General features: G+C 43.8%; 1 protein-coding gene across 2 annotated transcripts in view; it reads left to right on the top strand.

The window, feature by feature from the left end:
- The window catches only part of TOM1L1 (target of myb1 like 1 membrane trafficking protein), a 61,194-nt gene that overhangs the window by 3,620 nt on the left and 46,018 nt on the right, over window positions 1-11,556 (top strand). The window contains exon 1 of one of the 2 annotated variants that reach the window (XM_074607181.1): window positions 9,282-9,419. The exons of the other annotated variant lie outside the window; for it this stretch is intronic. The gene's annotated coding sequence lies outside the window, so the exon portion shown is untranslated. Of the gene's footprint in view, window positions 1-9,281; window positions 9,420-11,556 lie in introns of those variants that run through there. 2 annotated transcript variants of the gene reach the window in all.

The raw sequence follows: 11,556 nt of genomic DNA on the forward strand, positions 1-11,556 counted from the left end.
GACACTTTGGACTCATGCAGTTTCCCATTAAATGTGCTAATCAGTGAGTTACGTAACGTGCATTATTTCAGGTGGATTAATATGTCAAATCTGTCTGTATTCATTTGGTATCTCCTTAACAGTGTAAATATATTTGATCTGGGACAAGATTTATATTTTTTTATGCGTAATGGTGAGTTGGCAAAATTTCTTGGATCTTTCACATCCATTTGTATCTCAGAACGATTAAGGTCAAATAGAAGTTACTGCCACATCTCTCACCAGATAACAACTGAGTGCGAAATTAAATATTTACTACCAGAACCTCCCACAAAAGTTAGCTCCATGTGCAGTGTTTAGATAGAGCTGTTTGCTCTGCTCTTGAATTTGTTTTAAGAGTGGGCGGTTGTTTGAATATTTGGTGGGGTTTTTTTATCCACTAGACTGTGAGAATTTCAGTTCATAGTTAATAAGAATACTTGTTCTCTAATTAATTGTAAATTTTGTGATCATATGTATTAGGCTAAAAATATCTTCTAATTTAAAATTCAAAGAAGGCCTTAATAATATATAAAGTGCAGTCCTGACTAAGTTCATCTGTAAATAACGCAGAGAGGTCACGTGTAAGCAGGAGCTGACATCCTGGCGGTAGGCTGGCTCGAGCACAAGCATGGGCACATGGAGGCCATTCCCCTTCTGGGTGACCATCTGATTTTCCTGAACTACCATCAAATGCGAGTGTCCGTTTTTGTACGAGACCACAAAGAACATGGGCCACAGGTATTAAAGCACATACAAGTGTTGGGACAGCCCCGGGACGTGCATTGCGTCACGTTGGTAAATGTCCACTCAGCGGGGAAGGTGGAGGAGCTTGCATGGTCCCTAAGCTTAGAAAATACCAGTTTTCCCTGATGGTTAGATGCTAATGCCTGAAATCAGGGGAGTAGCAAAACAGGAATGAGTTTTGCAAAGGTTTATACTTTGCTTGTCTTTATTAACTGCTGCCGTTGAAACTTTTAACAGCCACTCTGGAAATTGGGCGGACAAGAGGGAAAAGCGGCAAGGATCATAATCTTCTGAAGGACGCCATAAAGATGAAACTAAAACTCCCACTGAATTACCTTTCTCGTATACGCACACATTATAATAGAATTAGTAATTCTCATGATTCACCAAAATGACAGTTTCTTGCCCAGCATGATTTAATGGGGTGGTTGTTCTCTGCCAAGGGCTGCCACCTAAAATACTGAATTTATGAGCTAGCTCACTAACTGAAACTCTGTAAGCTCCCATTTTTTAAAACAAAGATCCTTGAATAATCTAGGCTGGTTCTCTCACGTTTGGGAGAACTGGTGGAGAGGTAAAATGAGTTGCATAGAGTAGCCCTGCAGAAATGTTTCTGACGTGAATATCCTTCTAATAACCAGTACAGCCATCACTGCGATATCGAGGCATCAGGGAACTGTATTATTTTTCATTTCTGTCTATAAGAATTTAATCAAAAAGCCACTGGAACTTATTTCTTTCCTCTGAAGGACTTCTACCATGTGCTGTTAGCCCAGCTTTATCTCCAGAAGGTCTGTTATAGTGTTATAAAAGACTGATGAGAAGAGGGAATTTTCCTACTAAAATGAGAATAAATCATCGTTTTTCATTCTGTAAGACTTGCTCATACAAACGGGATACTGCTACAATACAAAGAAAAATTGCTTCATGTTACTGCTTTAGTCACCGAGTCCAAATTACCTCTGGAAGTTGCAGGTTGAGGCCCGTCCTTCAGGTGCTTTCTCGGGCCGAGCTCATGTGCCAGACAGAACAAAGTCATTTCCCTTTTGCAGTTGCAGGACTCTAATGGTTGTTAATGGAATAAGCAGCATAACGGCCGGGGCTGTGAAAGCCGAACATATTTTAGCAAAGATTGAAGTCGTTAACGCAAGTGCTTGTGCTCTCCACGGTTGAGCAGTAAAACAGTGTAAAGGGCTGGACCACCGGGAAGGCGAAGGGCGCTGGGCTGGAGCTGGCTCCTTCCCCAGGAGCCTGGGGAGGCTCCCCGGGAACCTGCATCCCTGGGGTTTGGGCAGGGGCACTCAAGGGCTAATTAAAGGAATTTTGCGCCACCTTTCCTATAATAGCAGGGAAATGGATTCAGTGAGTCGAGAGGCTCCATCTATCTCTGGGATTGCTTGTTGCTGAGGGGCCTGAGCTAAAGTCAAGGTCTTGCCCTTGGTTCCTGCCCTGTTGCAGACTTTGAGAGATCCTGAAGCCCAGACTTTGTCACTGTAATGGCCGCACCATAAAATTAGAACAGATTCGAACAGCATTTTTTCCAGTGGAGACAGTTCTTGGATTTAGCAGAGATGATCATCTGGTTGTCAAGGAGCTCCTTTAAAGTAGGTTAATTTCTATTAAATCACTGAAGATTCAGGTACAGAGCTGTGCAGGGAAAATCTGGGACATCATCTTTTTCAAGAAGCAGAGCCATTTCTTACTTTTTATGATTTTTTTCTGGCCTAATCATATTACCTCCGCTGCTGGAGCATATCCACCTGCTGCTGAACATATAGGCACGCCATACACTGTGCTTTCGCAGGAAGAGCACAATGTTAATCCAGGAACTCAGAATAAGGCTGTGGTCTTTCTAACAACATCTTAATTTTTATTTTGCAGTAAATATATGTCCTAGAAATTGATTTAGTTTTAAAGCAGGTTCTTTTATATTCCACATACGTACAGCCAACCTAAAATGTAATTGTGCTAACGCTGCACCTATTATGATACAATAAATCCCTTACACTATGTATTGCATTCAGAATTGTATGTGAGACTTGACTGGACTCTAGGTTTAGTGAAATCATTAACCATGAAAGAAAGGAAAAAGGAACAGAAAGGCATGGATTGTCCCTGCAAGATGCTGGTCAGTCCACTTCCCTGTACCATGGTGTCCCCTTCGGGAAAATGGTACAGGCTGTCTGACCTCATATGAATATGTTGCACAAGTACAGAATATTGACATAAAAGTCCTACTTAGCAGCAGTTTTGTATCTAAGAGAGACTGAATTCATCGTGATGGATGCCTGTGTTAGGTTGTATAGCTTGCCATGTTATACGGACACTTTGCTGAGTAGACTGAGGCTGCAATCTATGAGAAAGCTGTATCTGAACCTCTTTTGGATGTTAAGTGGAAGGCCAAAATAACGTACATCCTGGTGCTTGTTTTTTCAAATACCAGCTCTCTTTATTCTAGAGTAGCAAAGACAGCTTTGCAGTGTCTTGCAGCTGAACCTGATACACAGGGCGAGAGCCATCCTGTCAGTAGGATGCAGTATGTGGAATTCTCCCTTGGTGCACAAGAGTTATAGGCTATGTTTATGTCCCTTGGAAAGTCCCACTGAGAGACTGCAGGGCCCAGGAACGTGGCAGGAAGCTCCTTTGCTGCATTGCTGTTGCTGAGCTGTAGCATAAAATTTGACATAGGATAATCTTTCTATAATCATCTTAGCTGCAGGAGACGCTGGGGAAGGTTACTTTGGTGTGCTGAACTAATATGGAGTTAAGAGGCAAATGACGTGTGCACTGACTCTTACCATCATTATTTTAAAATAATTGAACTAGGAATATTCCGCTCCTTGTCTTTTATCTGCTTATGCAGCAAATGCATTAGAGAGACAAAGAAGTCCTTCTGCTCGTGCAGTAAACCAGACTCCCCCATGTGCTCAGTGGTGACGGCTGCCCAGCTGGGTTGCACGGAGGTGGATAAACTCCCTCCTCTCGGAGCAAATGGCTAATTTGCTGCAAGTGTGCTGCAAGTAAAAAGCTGCTGTTGTCAGCTTTGTGTTGTGTCACATAAAGTCTTTTGTTCCAGAAATGTTACATAAAAAGGCCAGAGCATAAATTTGTTGCTGCCCAAAAGCCACTCTACCCAGGGAACAGCCGTACCCAAGAAATTTTATGTTCAATCAAAGAAATGAAAACTACTTACAATTGCAACCTTGGCGTCAGTGATAGCTCTCAGGTAGGGAATGTGTCTTCAAAGAAGAAACATGCTTTCAAATTTATTTTTTTTATGTACCCACATGTCAGCTTCAGTCCTATAAACTGGTTTGTGGAGACCTTTGAAGTCTTGTTCTCTCGGCCTCCATCTCCCACGTCCAGACAGCAGAGCTGCGGGTGCAATGTTTCAGTCTGTTCTCTCTTTAGCACCCCGTGCATTTCGGGCAGAGTCGATGAGCAGTGTCTGACGCGAGCCAGGCGGAGGACCGGCACCATGCTGCGGCTGAGACACGCAGGCGTGGAGACACGCGCTGCCTCTTGAAGTCAGGGTCTCTGCTCCTAAGAACTCAGAAAGTACCAATATGGATTCAGACTGGCATCCAGGGCATCACTGTAGACTTTCTTCTCTCTCTGAAAGTACTGAATTATTTTATAGTATCATATATCCAGATACAGTAATGAAGAAATATATCTTCCAGACTTTTGCCCTTATTCCTGGTTGCTGAGTTTTAAGCATTCTGTTCGTGCTGCTTCAAGGACGATATTAACATGCAGCTTATTTCACCACAGAGCTCTCTGCAAGGGGGTTTAGATGGGCACAGTTATAAGGAGCTTTAGCTCAAAACTGTGCAGTTTTCAGGCGTCATTATTTGTTTTGTTTTGGGGTTCCCCCCCTCCCCTCCCCCCCCCCAATCCCCCAAGGTGAACTGAAAATATTTTATATTTGAATTTCTTCCATTCTTTTTGTTGAAGGTATATACTGGGGAAAGAAGGGGGAATGAATGCAAGACTGGTCCCTTGTGGTATAAAACCTCATTCCTCCCTCTGATAATCTTCCAGGCAGCTGCTGTCTAAAATTCTCAAAGAAGTGTCTTTAAAATAGGTGGCGAGAGCTGCCCGCTGTGCTGGTGATGCTCCCCAGTGCATGGTGGCTGTTGGTGGGAAGCCACCCCAGACATGCTGGGAAATGGGAAAAGCAAGGGAGAATCGGTATTCTGCTGTCTGCTCCCCGTCTGGCTGGACGTGCGTGGTGGTGGCCTGATAACGTTGGCGTCCATGTCCTACACACAAATGGCACCGGCAAAAGCAATAGTGGAGGATCCTTGGCATTAGAGAACCAGGAACGGGGCTGGTGAGGTCTCCCTGGCAGAGGCCGAAGTCATTGGGACTGGGACTTCTGGCATCTGACTCCTCTTCCCCCAGCCTCCCTGAGAAGCCTTTTCATCCCCCGCACTCCTTCACGGGGCTAACGGCACTTGCTTCTTTTGTAAAGCCCTTTGGGATCTTCTTTTGAAGGAACTGTTTATTATTCTACGAAGTTGCCAAGGGTCGGTTATATTTTTAATTGCTTGTATGTGTCGGGTCCTGTATTCTTCAGTAAGCACTTGGAGGCAAAGCTGACATAATGCGCTTCCCTCGGGCTGCTTAACTGAGCATTGCAGTGAGCCGGGCCTCTCCGCAGGGCCAGGGACGTGGGCCACAGGCTGCAAGCACGGGGTGTCACCTCCAGCCTCCGGAGCTCTTGTGTTCCTGGGATGGAAACAAACTTTGGGGTGGGGGTGGCCACAGCAGCTAATGATACTGCTGGCGCCTTCTCTTCTTCTCTGCTTGGCTTGAATGAGCAAGTCTGCGTAAGAGCAGTCTGGGCTGAAGCACAGAGCCGTCCCAGGGGACAGTGAGGTTCCCGCTTTCCTTAGGAACGACGAAGAAATCTAGAGCGGCATTGATGGCTTTTAATGCAGGAGGGAATTAAGGATCGCAGTGCCTTGGCTCTGTGATGTCTTGCTGTGTAACCCTGGACAGACATTGCCATAAAAAGTAACAGCTCTCTTATTTCATTATTCTTCCCTCTAACGTGAAACCTTCTTTCTTACTTTTAGGCGTTGCATACCATTATTAATATTTATAAACTGTTTTGTTGTTTTCTGATAGACCAAATTCCAGTGTAGCAGTCACCGGCAACTGTCTTCCAGTTGTGCCTTTCGTAATTAGTGTTACTGTGCTATTCCCTAGACCTGCCTGGTACCATGGCAACATTATTTAATTGCAGAGTCAACTGGCCCACTCTTGAAGATAACTACTGTGCGGTGTAGTACGGCTTGACTCCTGTGTTGATTCTGGTCTCAGTGCTATCAGGGGTAATTTCATGTTTTATTCTAAATCTGTAATAATTATAATTTCAAATTATTAAGCAAAAAGTACTGGAAAAGGAAAATAAGAATAATTAACTTCTCATCGATGTCAGGGCTAAAAATGAGGCTTTCAAATAGTAAATAACATAAGTGGGTTGTAATTCAGGGTGCCTTAAGAGATGTCACAGGGGAACGCAATTCTAAAGAAACATACAAACAAGAGGCTTTGAGACTCCATAAATTTAATGGAAAAGTCCCATTAGTTTCAATGGGAGAAAGAAGATGATTGTGTGTCAGAATATTACTAAATTAAAATTAAGTGGGGTTAGAACATTACCTATAGACATTGCTGACGCTGGCAGGAGGTAAGCAGTTTCGCATTAGCATCAGATAATTTTTTCAGTAGCGACCGCCTTGCACATCGTGAGTTTTCCTCCTCTTCTGGCAGGAGAGATGCCACAGTGATTATTATAACGTAACTTATCCTTTCTGGGTCTATGAAGATGTTGAAGCAATTATTTTATAGGTTGCTTTTTCTTACTCCGCACGAGGATCAGCCATACCAATTAGGGATAAATGTGCACGCATGGAAACGCTGCAGAAAAGCTCAGCCTAAGACAGAAAGTCGGCAAGGGGAAGTCTGGCTTAAGCCTGGCAAAGTTACTAACAACAGAAAACAAGGTCTTGTAATGGAAAACGTCAGGCAGTTGCACTCAGGGAGACTGCGACCTGGCCTGCCTAAGGTGGATATTTTATGTAACCAAATAACAAGATAAGCATTATTTTTCTTTTTACTCCCATTAATTGCTCTGCTGTTGCAAACGTGTAATGCAAGTTGACAGGAAGGGGGTTTGGGAAAGAAGGGAGGAAAGGAGAAAACTCTTCTTTTGTGGTATATTTAAAGGGTTATTTTCCTTTTTTGGTGCCTATCTCAGGACTGTCTTGTGCTCAGACAATGCCAGCTCTTCTGCCTCTCCTGGTCTTCTGCCCAGAACATGGTGTTATTTCAGACAGACCGGGAGTTCTCCTAATTAAAGTAGCTGTTTTATTGTGCTCACATCCAGTTGGATCCCAGATAATTTGGTCAGAGAAACTGGAGTTGCAGGAAAACACTGAATTTATCCCCACTTTTAATTTTTGATTGTCCCTCTCTTCCTTCCCGTAATGTTTTAATCTGACCCTGATTTGACCCAGTGCAATTCAGCAGGAACATATGCAGCACCTTGTTCTGCAGTTCCCCATATGGCACAGTGAGGGAAGGAAAGCTGGTGCCAATTGCAGATCCAATTATAGCCAAGCAAGGTTGCTCCATTATTGCATTTGAAGCCATAATTAAATTCGCTAACCGTGAAGAGGTGCCAAACCTGCCATTTCTTTGGAATATGGGACATCTGTTTAGTGCTAATGCTAACATGGGATTTGAGAGGAAACATCAAAACTTCCATCAGATTCCGCTGTTTCATTTCTTCATTAAAAAAAATCTTCCAGTTAGTAGCTCCTTGGTTTCGGTTTTAAATTTCTTAAGGCGTTTCTAAACTGATGGTTGCAAAAGCTCTGGGTCCTGTGTAAGCCAGATCCCTTCTGGAACTCGAGAGATGCATTAAGGCAGCGCTGTTCCAGAGCTAAAATACCCCGGGGTGTTTTCTCTGCACACCTGGAGCTGATGCAGCTAAATGGCTGCTATTCAGCCGGCTGCGCGCAGGAGCTGGTGTGCCCTGCCTGTATCCATACTCCCAGTCCTTCTTAAATGTGGTTCCCTGACAGATTTTCTAATAAATGGTTATTTTTTTAGTATGACAGCATCTTGAAGCGTGACCGTGTTTTGCAGTCGTTGGCTTTCCCCTGCTCCACGGCATCGTGTGGCCTTGAGTTTGTCTGCTCTCCCTCTGCCCAAAGCTGCCTCCTGCCTTTCCCTGAAGGCAAACGCACCCCTAAAGGCACGGTTACAATTCCAAGCGTTTTGGCTGAATTCAAAAGTTCCTTGCTGTCTGTTGCTAGTACCACCTCGGCGTGGGGCAGGGTTTCCGATGGGAGACTACAGCAACCCTTACGCTGTGGGGACTCGTTACACCTTCCACCGCAGGCACGCTCCCACCAAATTGCTGTGCAAAAAACGAACTGTATTTTTCTTGCATCTATCAGCATGAGAAAACCACGTGTACCTTAAAGTACCTGAAGTGGTAATTTTTCTGCCACCTGACCCACTGATGTCAGTGCAATGCGGGACGGATTTTGTGCCCACTGGCCCTTTGCAGCCTCGAGCGCGTGGTGTCCAGGTAAATGAGAACAAACTTCCCAGCAAAGCGGGGGTGCCAAGGGCTGGGCAGGGCAAGAAAGAGTGTGAACAAGAGCAGATGCAGGGTAATGCCAACACCTGAAAGCTTTAAGTATAATTTAGTGATTGGGAGAAACATATGAGCAGCCATTATTGCTGTCAGTGATGAGAGCTGCCCTTTAGCATTTCAGCATCCAGGTCTTTTGTGGGGGAGAAAAAGCTCTGTGCTTTGGCACTCAGCTCTGACATCATTTAAAACAGACTTGATATGTGTATGTGTCTTTACATTTTTTCTTCACATGCCTTGCAGTTGTTCAGAGCTGAGATTACTCTTAAAACGATAACACAATTTGCGAAGTGGAACGTCAAAATACATGGGGGAGTGGGATGCACTCTCTCGGTATATTTTTCCCCCAATGAGTTAATGTTTTTATGAATTAATGTCGTTATTGTTAATATACAGCCTGGTTATAAAAAATCAAAATATAGCAAGTCTGTGTAGGAGGGAGAAAAAGCAGCAAGGTTCAGGTAAAACGCCTCTAGAGATTCAGTTGGAGACAGGATGATGGATTCAGCCGTTCATTCCCAAAATATATAATGGCTGTAAGAACAGGCACTGAAAATATTAAAAATTAAAACATGGATTTCCATTATTACCTTCAAATGGCAGTTGAAAAATTTGTGAGGTTTAGGGTTGAGAGTGCACATCTTATGATCTGGCCTATAAGAGCCCCATTTGCTGCTGACAGGTATCAAAATGCAATGTAATTACACCTCTAATCAGACGTGCATGTTTCATAATCACATAACACTTCCAAATGCATTTTTCCTCTTGGAGATTTAGAGAGAGAGAGAGATACAACCTGAGACCCAAGAGACTGCAATACGGATATAGTTATAAGGACTTTGAAGCATGGGTTTGGCTGGCAGCCTCCGAAGTGAAAAAACAGCGTCCGGTGGTTTGGAGCACCTGCCTGGAAAGCAAAATCTCATCATTCTTTCCTCACCATTCCCCTCAATGAGAGGGTCCACGCACAAACCAGGTAACGCCTTGGCTCTTTTTACTGGCCAACTGGAAATTCTAGTTACCCAGCAGAGTCTGAGTGGTTTCTAAAATCGCAGCATACTCTGCAATTCTTTTCAGTATTAGAAAACGTTTAAAGACTGCAATGAACAAACAAATGGTGCATCAAAGACAGTAAAACGTCTGTGGCCAATTCATTTACAAGAATACCAAAGGAATAAAAATAATGGTACAATAGTGCTATTGATATTACAGTCCTTTGCAACTCAGTAAGTTCTTCTTACGGCTTGGCCTGCTGTGCGAATGGGAACTGGTGTTGCCATCTGTTACTGTTAGGGAGCTCCTTCCGCTCCCGTGTGCTTCAAAGGCAATGCCCGCGGTCCCGGGTGTCACTCATGGAGACACGAAGCAACATTTTCAAGTTCATAGTGCATTAGACAACAGCAGGGAGGGCACTGAGGGCACTGGAGCTTGGAGGAAAAAGGCTGCAAGGGATTTTCATTTTTTAAATGACCCTGCAGAGAAGACAGCACATGTGGCCGCTAATGTCTTGTCCGAAAATTCGTCTTTTCTGCTCACCAGACATTTGTGATTTGAGTATTTGTTTTATGGAACCTCACAAAGCCTGTGCCAGTGCCAGGACCGAGTGCACTGTCAATGCTTCTGGACTCTGTTTGATAGCATAAATTTATAACGTAGATTAGCTTTTGAGGCTTTTTTTTTTACCTGTGACAGCTTTCATTTTATAGTGGACAGTCAGGGGTTTGTAAATCCAGGGGGATGCCGCTGAATGGAGTTCAGCTTCTGGGGATATTTCTAGTTTATGTGTCTTTTATGCGATTTCCTGCAGTTGCGGGGAAGTGGCTCAGCGACCTAAAGGATCCTTTCCTGTCACTAAGACAAATGCTTCCGTATTGAATCTATAATGATCCAATTTCATATAATGAATCGCTGCTACCGGCTTGGCATAAAACAATTTAAAAATATGCAAGAGGACAAAAGTATAAAATGATATACCAAATAGCAGTTTTCCATACCCAGTTTCTTTTATTTCCAGGACTTTGGGGGGGTTTGCTTGTGTTTTTGTTTCAACAAAGATTAATATGTGTTTAGAAATATTTTACAGAAGAGAAGTTCTAAGCTTTGATGAGCTCTGCAAAGTAAATAGAGGTTTGAAACATGCGTAACTTTGAATGGTGAGCTGCAACCCAGGCAAGACTGGGCGCGTGGTTCCTAGCTAGAGAGATGAGATACTTCAAAGCTGTTATTTTACCTCTCAGATCAATTGTTCTAATGGATCCGTCCCTCTGGTGTCGACCAAGTGAAAGCAGCAAAAGATTATGCACCCTCTTAGTTAACTTGGGGTTAACTTATGAAAGGGGTTTTTGGGAAACCCATTGCTCTTGTAACGGGGCCGTAAGCTCGTGGTTGCTGTCGTTCTGCAGCATTGCAGCTCACCTGGGTGACATTTGTGAGGGCCCAGATCTGCTCTTGTGTGTTAGCTGCTGTGCAGCTTCAGGAAAAAAAAGGTAAAGTCAGTCCAGGCAGTGAAATGTCTCATTGCAGGGCATTTATTATGCGGAAAGAAATATTGCAAATATGCCGGTTTCTTACTGGACTCTCTTGCTGACGGCATTAGTTTTTAAGTCATTTCTAGTGGATCCTCAGGGGCACTGAGGCATTAACCTACACAATTAATGGACGTCTTGCATCAAAGAGGAGTTTTGGCAAGTTCAGCCGGGCAGTCGGCGAGGCTGGGTTTTGAGGTGTCTGCCAGGAGCAGAGGCCCATTGAGCACTGAAGGGATTTGAGTTCCTAAATCGCTCGTACGCTTCTGGAAAATCTCCCTTGTAGTCTGTGGGTCTGGTCACACAGCAAGTTACAGCTGTGAGCAAGTGAACTTTAAGTGCTAAGACTGCTACAGAACAGCTGCTTTCTCATCTTTTTTTTTTTCCCTCCTTCTTTTTCAAAGAGACTGGCCTTAAAGCAGTATCCACGTCAGCAGATTAAAAGGGATTGTTCACAACAGAAAGTCCAGCAGGAGGAACTTCCCTGAAATAAGCTGTTCTGGGAGGAAGCCAAGTTAATAGTTTTTTTATCAGTACTATAACAAGGCAGTAGGGTGACTCTAATTACCAGTGCTTAATGAGCAGCCC

The sequence above is a fragment of the Larus michahellis genome, chromosome 14, assembly GCF_964199755.1.
Source record: "Larus michahellis chromosome 14, bLarMic1.1, whole genome shotgun sequence".
Lineage (NCBI taxonomy): Eukaryota > Metazoa > Chordata > Aves > Charadriiformes > Laridae > Larus > Larus michahellis.